The following is an 11,931-nucleotide window of genomic DNA, read 5'->3' on the forward strand; positions in this document are numbered from 1 at the left end:
ACTTCCATGCTCTGTTGCAGTAACCTCCACTGTTCTATCTTAAACTTTGAACAGATTTTCTACCTGTGCCTGAATATGTGACATTATGTGCTGACCATTTGAGATACTGGTTCTCTAAACTATGCAGATCTTTCAAGAACTGATAGGGATAGAATAGGATAGTTATACAGGTAGAAGTCCCAGTAGGGGACTCTAGATAGGGAGGGAAACCTAGGAAACTCTAGGAGACCACTGTGATTAGTGACTGCTAAGGAAAGCTATTGTAACATCCTTCATCGAAGCAGGCTTCAGTTCAGTTCAGCTCAGTTGCTCAGTCGTGTCCGACTCTTTGCAACCCCATGAACCACAGCACACCAGGCCTCCCTGTCCATCACCAACTCCCAGAGTTTACTCAAACTCATGTCCGTCGAGTCAGTGATGCCATCCAACCATCTCATCCTCTGTTATCCCCTTCTCCTCCTGCCCTCAATCTTTCCCAGCATCAGGGTTTTTTTTTCCAACGAGTCTACTGTTTGCATCAGGTGGCCAAAGTATTGGATTTTCAGCTTCAGCATCAGTCATTCCAATGAGCATCCAGGACTGATCGCCTTTAGGATGGACTGGTTGGATCTCCTTGCAGTCCAAGGGACTCTCAAGAGTCTTCTCCAACACCACAGTTCAAAAGCATCAATTCTTTGGCGCTTGGCTTTCTTTATAGTCCAACTCTCACATGAAGCAGGTTGTTTAACTATAAAACCATAAACAAAACCACAAGATATGCCCCAGTCCATTCGATGGAAGAAAAATTTCACCACCCTTCTATTAACATGATAATCTCAGTTTGACCTCATAGGGTTGGAAACTCTCCTGCCTGATATGAAGAAGGAGCTAGTGAAGGGGGAGTTATTGATACATGCCTTATGTCTGTCTATATCTTCATCTACTTGAAGAAAGTGGCCTTTCTCCCAGCCCCCTTTCCACTATACAGTTGTAGCCTACTCAATGCCTGCCCACTCACATCTCTTACAAGCATTCTAAGTTAACTAATCTAATTCTTGCCTATCGCTTTGAATTCCTTCTCTGCTGAGACACAAAGAACCTCAGCCTCAGTAAGTCCAGATGCCAGGTGAGTGAAGCGAATTAAAAGATTAGAGTGGGTTAGAGTCCCCAACTTGGTCTTTGGCTGAGTTCATGTCCTGGTCTTGTGGGTTCGAGTCCCAAACTAGACTCTGGCTGGGTTTGAGTCCTGGCACATAGGCTCAAGTCACAGTCCGAGGTAAACGCTTTCAGAATGACACATTTCATTGCACATTTCTGCAAGGGAGGAGACCTGGGTTTGATCTCAGGGTCGGGAAGATCCCCTGGAGGAGGGCATGACAACCCACTCCAGTATTCTTGGCTGGAGAACCCCATGGAGAGAGGAGCCTGGCGGGCTACAGTCCACAGGGTTGCGAAGAGTCGGACATGAGTGAGCAACTAACGCTTTCACTTTCATAAGCGAGATACAGAAGAAGGGGTACAGCCGGAGTCTGGGGTCGAGCACTGCCTTCAGGGCAGCTTCCTCAAGGGGGGCTACCTGCACAGGTCCCTCAGGCCAGGGATGACGAACCTCCTGCGGCAGGGGTGCAAGGACCTCTACTGCCCTTGAAGGCTCAGCAGAATTCAGAAGTTCAGAGTCCCTAGTTTCATCAGAACGGCTCCATCCCAACTTTCATGATCCTATGAAAGTGAAAGAGGAGAGCGAAAAAGCTGGCTTAAAGCTCAACATCCAGAAAACAAACATCATGGCATCTGGTCCCGTCACTTCATGGGAAATAGATGGGGAAACTGTGGAAACAGTGTCAGACTTTATTTTGGGGGGCTCCAAAATCACTGCAGCCATGAAATTAAAAGACGCTTACTCCTTGGAAGAAAAGTTATGACCAACCTAGATAGCATATTCAAAAGCAGAGACATTGCTTTTCCAACAAAGGTCCGTCTAGTCAAGGCTATGGTTTTTCCTGTGGTCGTGTATGGATGTGCGAGTTGGACTGTGAAGAAAGCTGAGCGCCAAAGAACTGATGCTTTTGAACTGTGGTGTTAGAGAAGACTCTTGAGAGTCCCTTGGACCTCAAGGAGATCCAACCAGTCCATTCTAAAGGAGATCAGTCCTGGCATTTCTTTGGAAGGAATGATGCTGAAGCTGAAACTCCAGTACTTTGGCCACCTCATGAGAACAGTTGACTTATTGGAAAAGACCCTGATGCTGGGAGGGATTGGGGGCAGGAGGAGAAGGGGATAACAGAGGATGAGATGGCTGGATGACATCTCTGACTCCATGGACGCAAGTCTGAGTGAACTCCGGGAGTTGGTGATGGACAGGGAGGCCTGGAATACCACGATTCATGGGGTTGCAAACAGTCGGACATGACTGAGCGGCTGAACTGAACTGAGCTGATCTCTTCCCAATCAATGCTCTACGTTTAACAAGAGACCCCTGACTATAGGTTGGAATTTCAGCTTGCTTTGCAATTCGGTCACCTGCAAGATTATACTTTTATTTGTTTTTCAAAGGAAATTTTTCAGCCACGAGAGTAAAATTTCAAGCCAGCAGCAAAAGCTTTTGGATCTTTTTTATACATGTTGAGCTGGGAATGTAAAGCCTTTAGCGCACCATTTTATTTTTCCCAAGTTCTGTAGTGCAGTTAGAAACACCTAGCCAAACCCAGGAGACTCCTTATTTTTGACTAAACTATCCTATACCGGCAAATACTGGGTCATTTAGAGCCTTGCCTTCTATTGGTACTTGGCTACGGGAATCTACCAGTGATCATTTGCATGACGTCTTTGCCACTGTGTGCTCTGGACTACAAGTGCCCCTTCTTGCTGGAAAGAGGGTCATTAAATCCTCTGAATCCAATCAGATCAGAGAACCAGTTCCATTAAGTGCAGAACCAATTCATCGAACTCCTCATTAACATTCTGTTTTTCTGGAACACCCGTGGGGGCGGGGCGGGGACACTGATTAAGCCATTCTCCCTAAGCCTACTGCTCTTGAATCTGATGCCTGCAGTCCCAGCCTGGCCATCAGTTGGTTGACAGACATTGAAGCCAGATTGCCCTCACATTTGTGGTGCTTGCAGTCCACATGTTGGGCGTCTTCCAGGAGAAGAGCAAGAGCAGCTTGAGTCTCATCCTGAGCTGGAGATGCAGAGAGGCTGAACTACTCACAGCCCTCTTATCTCTAAGCCCAGAGGTGCGTATATTCTGCCATTAGACACCTTCCTCAGGGAGCATCCCATCCACGGCGGGGTGGTGGGGGGAGTGTGGAGCTTCTAGAATGCAAACCTGACCTGGTTCTTTCTCTGTTTAAATTCCTCAGTTGGCTCCCCATCACCCGCAGGACAGTCCAGATCCCTTCTTGCTCTCCAGAGCCCCGCCCACCTCCCGCTTTGCTCCCACCACGGACACCCTGTTCCTCCTGCGGCTCTGAATTGTTGTTTCAAGTTGCTTGGTGTTCCAAGGACTGGACTGGCAGTACCATGCTGTGACTTCGATCTTCCTCATTTTCCTGTATGGAAATTTCTTTCTTGGTCCCCAGGATTCATTTCTACCGCTTTCTTCATCTTGAAGTCGTTTCTAGCAACATTCTGCTGTTTCCTTGGTCTCCAGTTCCTCTGTTAGGGGAACCACTGACTAAAACCACCTGCTCCGGCCAAGCAAGATGGTAACCACGTGCGTGAGTTACCTTGCAACAGGAGGTCCTGATAAGGAACTCAGAACTAACAGGCTACCACCAACTGGAAGAATTTGGGGAAGGTCAAAGGTCGAAAGGAGAACGGAGACACCAGTCCATCTGTCCTACCAACCTCTCAGAATCCTTCTGGCTGGAATCCATCTTGGCTGAGTAGTGCATGTCCCACCAGAAAGGACCCTGGGCCAGAGTGATTGATCCAATCACCGTAAAACCTGAGACTGGGAGCCACGCAGCAGAGCAGTTCTCCTGGCTTCCCTCACCCTCCTGCTCTCTGCCTGGGCGCCCCTTCTCAATAAAATCTCCTGCATCCTCAGCAGGCGTGACTCCTCGGGCAGTTCACTTCCCAGTGTTAGACAGGAGACCACTCAGGCTCCGGAAGCGTTTTCTCTTCCTGCAGCTCCTCTTCAGGACTCTCAGACCACATCTCCACTGTTAGACACTTCACTTCTTCCCTCCCCTGGGCCCCTCCACCCAAGATCGTGACCCTCTCACCCTAGCCCAGCCCTCTTTCCCCAGTCCTGAGTCTTTCCCCTCCCACTCAGCCTCTCTCCTTCCAAGACTGCCACCTTCTTAGGGGAGGGTTATATCCCAATCACTTGGGGTGGGGGTTATATCCCAATTGCTTGGGGGAGGGTTATATCCTGATCGCTTAGGTGGTGGGGTTATATCCCTATCACTTGGGGGGTAGTTATATCCCGATCGCTTGGGGAAGGCGTAGACCAGCGGGCTACAGCCCATGGGGTTGCAAAGAGTCGGACATGACTGAGTGACTAACACTCACTTTCATAAGTCTACATGCAAAAGAAGTGGCACAGCCAGAGTCTGAGGTTGAGCATCGCCTTCACGAAGGTGATGGCCCGCTTTGGCCAGGGCCTGTGGTGTCTGCTCGCCTGCATTTGCTTCTGCTTCATCCTTGCCTTGTGAAGATGACGTGTTCTAGGGCCTTCTCGGCAGAATTTGGCGTTAAACGTTTCTGCATTTAAATCCCATCTTGGTCTTTTACTGGAAGTGTGCTCTTAGTAACTTGCCTTGTGTTTCTTGGGAAAACTCTTTGAATTATTGTGAAAATAAGTTGTTTATTAATTCTAGCAACTACATCATATCACAAATTTTGACAGATTTCAGGACCTGAAGTCAGATGGGTGGGCTTCCAATATTACCCCTTTGTCAATTGCCTAACAACTCCTTTAAGGCTCATTTTTTTCATCTGTGATATGACCATCATAACAACACTCAGCTAACAGAACTCTGTGGATTAAATAAAGTAAAGCACGGACTGATTTTAGAGGAGAGAAATGTTATCTTTTATTATTTTGTATGAGTTAATTCATTGGGATATATGCTTTTTGATGTGTGTTATGGTCTAAAAGAGGGCTTCCCTGGTAGCTAAACTGGTAAAGAATCCGCCTGCAATGCAGGAGACTCAGATTCCTGGGTCAGGAAGGTCCCCTGGAGAAGGGACAGGCTACCCACTCCAGTGTTCTTGGGCTTCCCTGGTGGCTCAGACGGGTTAAGAATCTGCCTGCATTGTGGGAGACCTGGGTTCGATCCCTGGGTTGGGAAGATCCTCTGGAGGAGGGCATGGCAACCCATTCAGTATGATTGCCTGGAGAATCCCATGGACAGAGGAGCCTGGCGGGCTACAGTCCATGGGGTCGCAAAGAGTTGGGCATGACTGAGCGACTTAGCACACACAGCACGGCCTAAAAGAGGGCTTCCCTGGTGGCTCACACGGCAAAGGACCTGCCTGCAATGCTCGAGACCTGGGTTTGATCCCTTGGTCGAGAAGATCCCTGGAGAAAGGAACTGCTATGCACTCCAGTATTCTTGCCTAGAGAGTCCCACAGACAGAGGAGCCTGGTGGGCTACAGTCCGCAGGGTCGAAAAGAGTCGGACATGACTGAGCGACTATCACACACACGTGGTCTAAAAGAAGTGTTATCAGTTCCAGTTGCTTCTCTCTTCATTTGTGTTTGTTTGTACGCTTTATATCTGCAAGACATTTTAAGGTTCTTGTGGTCACAAGTTTGCTTTCTTCCCAGTACCCAACATGAGTGGTTTTGATCTATGATCCCCAGATGTTATTAAGCTGTTTTTTTTTTTTTTAATTTAAGTTGATGGAATGATATTAAGCAGAAGTCAGATGATGCAAACATGTTGGGCTTAAAGAGAAGGGTCCCTGGGAGAAGCGAAGGCACAGGGATGGGCAAGCTCTCGGGGTGCTGGGCTAGGTGGCTGGGGGAAAGTCTACAGCTAGAAGAACTCATTAGGGGGGCAGGGCTGGCCCGCAGCCCCACAAGTGGACCCATACTCTGAACTAGAAAGGGCACCAGACATCCTGTAATCCAGCCAGTGAGCCTCTCCCACCTCCAGACAGCTGTGGAAAATCCATGGGCACTGACATCAAAAGGACCTGGATTTGCCTCTGAAGACATTGCTCTCGCTCATTTAAACTGACCGCAGCCCTCGGAGCCTTGCTAGTTGCCCCAAGATGTGGGTGATAACACTGATTTCTCAGGTTTGCCATGAGGCTAAACTAAAGGATGTTTGTGGAAGTGTTGCCATTTTGGAACCAGAGCTGTCATTAGCTTGAACCTCTGCTTGAACACATTGCTTACAGCAAATTTCCTCTGCTTGAAGATTTTTCTAACACTATTTTGATTATCTAACACTATTTAGATAGTCCATTAGTTGCGAGAGAAAATGGGAAGCCACAGTTGATTCTGGAAAGGCACACAGCACATCTAGATTCTTCCTGTTTGTTGTTCAGTCACTCAGTTGTGTCTGACTCTTTGCGACCCTATGGACTGCAGCACACCAGGCTTCCCTGTCCTTCACCATCTCCCGGAGCTTGCTCAAACTCATGTCCATGGAGGGAAGAATTGGGGGGAGAGGTGAGGAGTTACAAATAGAGGCCAATGCAGACGATGATTGGAGCATGTCCGTGTAAATATTTACATGCCATCCAATCCCTACACAATGCACTGACGTGCTCTACGTGCTGACCCTGAGGGGCGCACACCACACCCACTGCAGCGTTGACTCCCAGGTGCGGGTGCTCCAGTGATGAGGCTGTGTGGCTAGTTCAATAGCACATATCTTCTCAGCAGTATTATGAACTTAAGGTCCTGACCAGTTAGCTTATTCTTGTGGCAATAGGAAAGAAAGCTTTTCTCACCTTATTGCTATTAATGATTGTCACTGTGACCTCAAAAGCCTTTTATTTTAGAACAAGGCTTAGGAGAAATTATAACCCAGGATCTTTTCATCCAGAGAGCCTTTGTTTAGTACACTTTGGGTATCTACTCTGTTTTTTAACTTGATTTTTTAATTTTTTAAATTATGTTTTATTCTTTTGGGCCACACTGCATGGCACGTGGGATCCTAGTTCCCTGACCAGGAATTGAACCCACACCCTTCGCATTTGAAGCATGGAGCATGGAGCATGGTCTAGCACCACTAGATGAGCAGGGAAGTCCCTGCCTCCACTCTTAACACCTTCCTGACTCAGAGGCCTGTACCTCTCATCACTGTCTAGAATGGTGTAGATAGCAAATTGCAGTTTTCATCCTCTAAGACTTTTCACCATGCAGACTTCCTGTACTGAATCCTTCCCCTCTCTCGGGTACCATCCTCCAGCATCCTTCCAGTCATCGACACGCTGGTGGCCTTCGCTTGAGATCCACACCTCTCCCATGAGTTATGTTTGTTCTATTTTCAGTTCTTTATACACGCCCTTGAGTTGTGGGCTTCTGGAGGCAAAAGTGTCATTGTGTTGACGGAATGACACATTACAAAGGGCCCTCAGGAACAAAGGAGTCAGGACACGAGTTGTGTGAACTGCGAGAATACACGATTCCCTGTAAGATCTGCCTGTCGGTCTAGACTCAGGGCCTCAGGGTAATCCAGTGGGAGGCTGTGGTTACGTCCCGTCCTCCTCACTCAGAGGCCTCCGCCCAGGGGAGCCTGTAATAATTCTGTAATAACACCAAAAAAGGTCAGCCACGAGATTCTAAGATGGGAAGGGGATGACAGTTTGAAAGGGACACTGTTGTGGTTGAAGCTACCAAATTTTCTCCTATCTCTCTACTTCATTACTAGCAGGACTTGCCGTTGTTTTAATCCATCATCTGCTCTGCTGGTCAGAACGTGTCTCCCACCTCAAGGGCACTTTCATAAATGTCCATAAACGTCTGCTCTGGAAGCCATGCCACACCCCTCTGCACCAGTCCTCAGCCTCTAGCTCTGCCCCTGCCTCACAGCAACTGCTGCTGGTCCAGCAGACGCCTCTGGTGCCTTCTAACTGGACTTCCTAAATGTATGGACGGTTCCCTTTGCACTCGCGATTAGCTCAGGTGCTTTAGACCTATAACAGCACTCGGCAATAAATCAGGGAGGAGACCACAGATGAGTCACTATTCAGTCTGTAGGCGCCGTATGTCTCCCCTGTCCCTTTCCATTCCTTTCTGTCTTCTTCCAGGTCAATACCTGTGATCACACTGGGAGGGATATTTGAAAGAAGACAATAAACGGGAAGAATTGTAAATGACATGTCAAGTCGATTATTTCTTAACTGTGGTTCAGTTGGGCAGTGATTCCCTCGGATAAGACCCTTGGACCACAGGATGCTGTGCATACAGCAACCGTGCAGCCTGCGCTAGCACCCGGGTGAGCTCAACTACTGCACAGAGAAGATTTTGGACTGGATTCTGGAGCACAAAAAGGACACTAGTGAAAACCGACGAAATTCAATGGGAGTACAGTCAGGCTTCTGCATCTGGGGATGCCGAACCCGTGGATAGAGGGCGGAATGCACTCTACCACCGTCTACTATGAACTTGCCCACCTGCAGACTGGGGTCTCTGCAGGGGCTCCTGGAGCCAGTTCCTGGGGGATCCTGAGAGATGACGGCACTGTTAATTTCGTAGTTTTGACAAATGTGCCACGGTCACACAGTGGCTCAGATGGTAAAGAATCTGCCTGCAATGCAGGAGACTCAGGTTCAGGCCCTGAGTCAGGAAGATCCCCCTGGAAAAGGGAATGCCCACCCACCCCAGTATCCTCGCCTGGAGAACGCCACGGACAGAGGAGCCTGGCAGGCTATAGTCCATGGAGTCGCAAAGAATCGGACACGACTGAGTGGCTAACACTTTCATTTCACTTTCACTTCACCACTGTCATGCGACATGTCCCCTTTAGGGGAAACTTGGTGAGGGGTATATAGGAATGCTGTGTATTATCTTTGCAACTGTTCTGTAAATCTAAAATGATTCCAGAATATAAAGTCTATTTTAGAAGAAGTGGGCCAGGGTGCACATTTTTGTTTGGTTAGCAGTCTCATATGTAAGGCATGAACATTCTCACATCTAGTTATATCCGAACAATTTGTAGGATAAGGTCGAAAATGAGAACTGCAGAGAAATTTAGAAACGCTATGAAAAAAAATCGACAAGAAGGCAGTAGCAGAGATTAAAGCAAAACAAAAAATAGACCTGGATTTAGCTGGGGAGGGGCGAGGAGGGGCAGGATCTTATTAAAGTGTGGAGTCAGACCTGTCATTTGAGGGAGGTGCCCAGCACGGGGGCGACTGGACAGTCAGGACACTGGTTACTTTCTTTAGCTTTAAGGACCGGAGCCCATCACTCGGCCTTTACATCTTCACCCTTTAAAATGGCCTCACCCCACTCACAGATCCAGATTATGTAAAGTAAAAGAAGTCCTGGCAAAAAACAAGGCTGTCCTGTTCTTAGAAATTGGGTCACTTTTGGTCAAGAATGAGTGTGTTCCTCATCCGTGGGCTGGTTACCATCCGAGACCTCAAGCCAGCAGGTCTGATTCCACACGAGCATTTTCACTTTGCACTTGGCAAGTTTCTGCTTCCTCTTACAAGAACGTTCCTACGAATGCCAAAGCCATTTGACATCTAAATATAGCATGACAGATGTGAATGAGGGCTGTATTATTTTTTGTGTTACACAAAGGGTCTTTTACCCAGAAGCCAGACACCAGTGCAGTTCTGCTTAGGCTCAGCCATCTCGGTTAAGGTAAATGAAATTGCTCTAGTTTTTCAAACCCTGCAGCTTTAGTTACCGTATGGGGGTTTTTCTTAACCCGGGATCCATGAACAAGCATCTCAAGTGTCTACATCTCTATGACTCTATAGAGTCATCAGCTCCTTAAAGCTGTATGTAAACTTGACCTTAACACGTCCTTTTTTTTTTGTATGGAGTGAGTTTATTCATCTTCAAAGGGTCCACAAGTCAAAAATGTTAAGAAACCCTGTTTCAGAGACACACCTTCCCTAGCAAAACTCCTGCTAAACTATGATACTTGCTAGGTACAGATACGGTGCAGATCCAGTCATCCTCAGGTCTGGCATCCAGACAAATACCTGGATAATGGCTGGCTGGCTGATTTGACTGCTATGAATCCATGGCACCTAACCTCTCTTGAGGGTTGCACCTCAAGGCACTGGTGCTTACGCTACTAGTGTCTTCTCCCAGCTGTGGCACTGAGTCCTTTCCTGAAGACTTGAAGGTCTTCATGCGCGTCCACATTTGTTTAACAAACCTTCTCAATGTAAAGGATCCCTCGGGAATACCAAAGTTGGCTCTTCTTGCCCCTCTAAGTCCTTTCCAAACTGGCTATATTCTTTAAAACACAGGATGGCCAGTGAGCAGGTGGCCTTGCAACTCGTTTGGAGGAGCAGCATGGCTTGGCAACCATAGGCCCTTTTAGCTGGCATAGCATTAAGGGTCCCAAGGGCAATTTACATGTATGATTCTGGAGTGATTTGACTATGAGAAACATACTAGTCCTTTTCGTTGTTCGCATGCTTTAAAGTGGCTTACAAATGAATGTTTTAGGCTGTTAGTCAAGAGAAAGGTGGTTGATTATTAGAGCCTAGAATAAAAACTTCACTGGGTCTTATATGAATGGATCCAATTATGAGACTAAAGATGACTGCCTGCTTCAACTCCTTTTCATGACCTTTCCCTCTTCGTTTCCAACATTATTGGTATCTTCTTAACTTTTGGATACTATTTTAGTCACCCCAGCAATTTAACTTCCCTTTGAAAAATGAATCAAAGTCAAGAGTTTCTTGTTTAATGTGGTCCTTTAAAATAAGACGTAATGTTAATAGACTAAAGAGACACTGAAGTGGTGCCCAAGCTCATCCCTCCCCCCCTTTTTTTGGTAACAGTGAGATGATTAAATATAACACTAAAAAAGACTAAAAGCTTGTGGCTTTTTTTTTTTATCTATATTTAAAACACACAGTAGAACATAAGAACATCTCAAATCATTTAGAAGGAAAAAGGGCTTATCAACCAAAATCTTTGGAAATTTCATAAAATTTAAATATCTGCAAACAATCCAGAGGGGGGGAAAATCCCAACATTTGGCTATGGAGGGCATCTCATATGTGAACCAAATGGCGTTATCCCATTTTCCTTCAGGCAAACTAGTCACTAAACCCCATTAGAAAAAGTACAACAGTGATATGGAGACATCCCCCAAAACCACATACTGGATTTAGAACATTCTGTGATGAAGCGTTTATCTAATCACGGGCTTTCTTTCCATTGCATACATGACTTTACATTTCTACAATGCAATGCTGAAACAGCCTCCAGGTTTTGCAAAGGAGATTGATGTCCACTCTACAAAAATATTAAGTTACAGTACATAACACTGAATAATTTTAGTCTGTACATTTTCCCCCCTCCCATCATAGATGACACGCATCAGTTTGTACAAGTTAGAAAAAAGCCCGTCTGGTTGCTTACATCTGGATTACTAGTCAACAGAATCAACCAGAAGTAGTGGGGTGGGTAAAGTCTGAGAAAGTATCAATACAGTGGAATATTAACTGTGGTTAACAATAGTCAATTCTTCACAAAGTGATACAAAAGAAATCATTTTAGAATTTTGACTGAAAAGGTCTAGCTGAGGAGGTTCTGGCAAACAGTTGACCAACTGATCCAAAAGTTTAAGGCTGACTTGACTTAAGCTGCAGCCCAACCAAAAACACTGGCAACAACGGCGCAGTTCAAAGCTCTTCAAATGCATAGCTGCCGTGATAACACGCATGTTAATCAGATCCCTTCCATTAGTTAATCCTCTAGACAGTTTTCTTTTTGTTTTGCATGCATCTGGTTCCACCTTCATTAAGGGCATCTCTTCCTTGGTCAATCATGTGCTTTGCTTTTCAA

Source organism: Ovis aries, chromosome 23, assembly GCF_016772045.2.
Source record: "Ovis aries strain OAR_USU_Benz2616 breed Rambouillet chromosome 23, ARS-UI_Ramb_v3.0, whole genome shotgun sequence".
Classification (NCBI taxonomy): domain Eukaryota; kingdom Metazoa; phylum Chordata; class Mammalia; order Artiodactyla; family Bovidae; genus Ovis; species Ovis aries.